Below are 4,476 nucleotides of genomic sequence, written 5' to 3'. Positions count from 1 at the left end.
CCTCATCACCAAAGCCCCTTCCCCCGAGATGCTGCTCAAGCATGCTTGCTCACCCCACCTGTAGAAATCTTCCTCCTCCCAGGTCTGTCCTTCGTCCAGGTTGGCCTTCTTCGTCTCTTCTCGGTAGGCTCCTCTTCCTTAAGTGTCAGTGGCTTTGTGCTCAAGGAAGGAAGGAGGCCAGGAGCTCAGAGAAGCGGCTGTTACCCGTCTTAACACATTCTGAGGAGGGGACAGTCGGGGGGGCAGAAGGGCTCTATCCTCTAGGAGAGCCAGGGTCAGGGCCCCCATGCTCACAGGGGTGTGTAGAAGGGAGGACTGGGGTTCACCCGGGAGTGGGTGGAGAGGACCACTTTCCTCCATCAAGTCTCAGCACCGGCTTCTTCCAGCGCCTTCTGTCTGGGCAGTCTGGCCTGGGAGCTCCGACAGGGCGCAAGCGCAGGGGGCGGGGCCTGCGGGGGAGGCTGCACGTGCAGGTCGGACGCACGAATGAAGGCTGGGGCCGTGACCACCGGCAGTGAGATCTCACTAGCCCGGGTTGTTTGCTCCACGGCTTCCAATTGCCTAGAGGCTTGCAGTCGCAGATGTCAAGCTAGAGCAGGTTGGTGTCGCTAATGGGAACACGTGTTCGTACAAGGTACGGGGGCGCAGGGTTTGGAGGTCTTAGAGACAGACTGGCCTCCTCCTACAGGGAGGAAGGTGTTAGGAGACGTGGAGCCCAGGCCAGGACTCCGGGCCTGGGGAGGGGTTCAGACTGTGGCGGAAGCTGAGGGGCGTGCTGGAGAGGCTGCGGACAAGGGCAATGCAGCTGGGCCTAAGCCCCCTCTTCCACTGCAGGCGCTGGGCGCGGCCCCTGGCTTTGGCACCCCACGCTGAGTGCCCCCACGCCTCCAAGGCCTCATCTTCCCAAGATGGGGCTGCCTGGGGAGCCGGACTCGCTCAGCACGACGTGAGCCCGGGCCTCTGGGCACTGCTCCCCTGGTCGTAACGCATGCAGGGCAACGCATCCAGGCCAGCGGGAAGCCATGGTAAGGGACCTACCACCCAGGCTTCCAGTCCTGATGGGGGACGAAGATGACTCTCTTACTTCACAACACTTTACAGGATGGGTGCGGCTGTCCCTTTCTAACTACAAGCACGCTATTTTTTTCAGCGAAAATAATCTCGTCAGGAAACAACGAAAATTTTGGGAGCAGCAACTGCAGATCTTTCTTCTATGTGCCGCCCATGGCCCAGCAGCCTCGCCTGGGTCCCTGGTACCAGAATCCTGCCTGTAATCCCCTCTCCACTTTTGGGGCAGGTGAGGAATCTGAATCCCCAAGGTGGTTCAATGGGATTACGGGCCCTGCCTGTAAACCAAAGCCTGAAGGTTTTCTAACACTTTTGTCCATGACTTCCCTTCACTCTGTGTTCATAGTAGGAGATTGTGGCAGCCCATGGGGCAGTGTTTGTGGTTCAGGTTAATAGGAAACATTCTAATTCTAGCTATATGCCAGTTACACTGCTAAATACTGAAAATAGGTTCTCTCATTTGACCTCAACAACCCATGGGCTCCTTATTGTTACTGTCCTTGTTTCCCAAACTAGGGAGCCAAGACTCCCAGTCCGTGTCGGGCCCAGGCTCACAGCATAATCCAATCAAAGTCTTCTCATGTTATGAGACTAGTCTGGCTGAAAGAGGTACCCTAGAGTTTCTAGTCCCCTGTAATATTTTTGACAAGGCCTAAAGGTTCTAAAAGCTGTTATGGTGATGTCAGAAAAGTAGTTTGGAGGAAGAAGGACAAGCAAGACTTGAAAATGTCTGGAAGTCAGACGTTTAGGATTTCATTCAGTGCATGGGGAGAAGGGCTGTGGGCAGGCAGGAGGATCCATGGGGTGATTCTCCCAAGTATCTTGCTGTAGATAAAGCATGTATATAGTGTACCTTTTGCAAGTAGAAAACCAGGTGTGATGAGAGCTTTTGAATTCATTAGTCACCATTCCCAGGTGAACAGTAGTCACAGTCTGAGCAAGAGAACCTTGAGCCAGCTTATGGCCTGTGACTACAGTTCCTCACTGTGTCTCTACCTGGCAGATGTTGGAATAGCACCTCCACCAAGAGCCACTTCCTTCAAGAAAGCTTATTATATATAAACCATTGGGTCTGTTTCTCTGGAGATTCCCTAATTGGTACAGATGTTGATATGCTATTTTGAAATGCTGCAGAGACAAGAATTGTGAGGGGAAAAGTGTTGAGTACAGAGGGTAGGGGGTTCTAACAGAAAACAATTCATAGTGTATCTTAAATATTCTTTGAATTAACAGGTTGAGATGCCTCTGTGGTTTTCCCACACCATTCCCCCTCAGGTTTAAATTATTTATCCTTTAGAGTTGTGGTTTAGGAGAATTAAAGTGGTGAGTTCTGGGAGTAGGAATAAAATTTGTAATTTTTAAAATTCCAACATAATTCAGACTTTGGTGAAAAAAGAAATGTATAAAATTCCAAAGAATGAAGCCATCTAGTCAGCTTCTGGTTAGCTAGATGGAGACTCCAAAGACATAACCCATTTTTTAGTCTATTTCCCTCTCATTCTAGGTTTTGGCTTTCTCTGTGTTGGCCTCACTGTCCGCCACTATTTCAGAGTGGCAGAGATGCTCACAACATTTCCAGGCCTGTAATGATTCTGTGGCTAGTCATCCAGGAGAAGAGCATACTCTTCCAATAGTTTCAACAAGAATTCCAGACCTGACCCTCCACGGACTGGCTTTGAAGTTATCTGTCTCTATAGTTACATGAACTACCTTTTGTAGCTTCTAACCTCTTAAGAGGGCTTCCCAGGTGGCTCAGTGGTAAAGAATCCTCCTGCCAAGTAGGAGACACAGGTTCGATCCCTGGATCTGGTAGATAACCCTGGAGGAGCAAATGGCAACCCACTCTAGTATTCTTGCCTGGGAAATCCCATGGACAGAGGAGCCTGGCAGGCCGTAGTCCATAGGGTCACAAAAGAGTTGGACACGACTTAGCAGCTAAACAACAACAACAAACCTCTTAAGACAGTGTTGAAATCCAAGCTGAGACTTCCTTTTCCTTCAGTAAAGGAAAATACCCATATGCATATGCTTATACAAAATATTCGGTCAGGTACGAGAGGCACACTGCATTCCTCGACAGTGAAACTGAGTTCATGAGATCAGCTGCACAACACTGATTTGAATGTAACTACCACTTCTTTTATATAGTTAGAAGTTTCATCTTGGCTTCACTTGTCAGTTGTACAAATCTGTCTGGCAATGTCAGATGCCTTTCCCCAAAATGTATGAGAGAAACGTGTTTGGTGTTATTGACACCACTGCAGTGGTTATCCCTATGAATAGTGCTGAATACATAGGCTTAGGAAGGATTTTAAATCCAAAGAACTTTTGTTCCCTTTTGCTCTGTAAAGTCTGGTATTATTCTTCTTGTAACCATGACAAGCCTGAGTTATACCTGGTATGCGCTTGGTCTCTTTTAAAAGGCTACAAAGTTGGGAGTGCTGTTCTTAATATGCTGACCAACTGATGACCTGGGAATCAACCAGGTGGAATAGATGCCTACTCTAGAGCTGTTCTATTGTGAAGAAGGGTTCTGAAGGCCCCACTGATATAGTCATTCCTCCTTCATTGGTTGACTTCTGCAGATGTCCAGGGAGGAACTAGAGGCTGTTAACCAACTGGCAGAGTAAACTCAGTATTTTAACAATTGGTATGGATGTACAGGTGTGCACTGGCTGAATGTTGTGACTGGCTTCAGGAGACAAAATGACTATCCCCTTCTCTTTCTAGGTTTCAGAAATGGAAGTCTGTATTTTCCATGTCTATGGTGCTCAGTGAGTTTCCTGCCTTCCTTGTTGCTCAGTCCTCATTGCTCACTATCCTTAATCGAAAACCCATAGTCCCTATGTCTTATAATGTGGCACAATTCCAACAATATGCTGGCTATGGGAAAGAAATGAAAATGAAACACACACACATTGAACCTCAACAGGCTGAAAACATGAATGAAAAACAAGATGTGCATTCAGAAGGCCACACCCATGACATAGGAAGGGTGACCAGTATCCCTAATGTTGACATTGAAACTGACAACATTCATCAAGAAACATATGGGGCTTTGATTTTTGTTGCCCAGAAGAGGGAGCTAAATGGCAAGAGCCCTTCTAATTACATTCTATAGAAACGCACTTCAAGGAAGCTGTGTCTCGAAGAAAGAGCCATGGATGCTAGAACAGGGCAAAGGATCCTCTATAATAAAATTCTGGAAAACACTGAAACAAACTGTGGGTTTGTATGATGTGGCTTATGGTAAAACTATGCCAGAGAACGTACTGCAGCACAATGGCATTTCACAGAGTTCCTGTAAAAGTAGAGGTGTGCTTTATAACCTCATGAGGGTAAAGACCACATTGCATATGAAGATGAACACAGAGATGTCCAGTCGGAGCAGTATCTTGATTTTGTAAG

The sequence above is a fragment of the Cervus canadensis genome, chromosome 3, assembly GCF_019320065.1.
Source record: "Cervus canadensis isolate Bull #8, Minnesota chromosome 3, ASM1932006v1, whole genome shotgun sequence".
In the NCBI taxonomy this organism is placed as follows: Eukaryota; Metazoa; Chordata; class Mammalia; order Artiodactyla; family Cervidae; genus Cervus; species Cervus canadensis.
Note: the sequence above shows the minus strand (reverse complement) of the source record.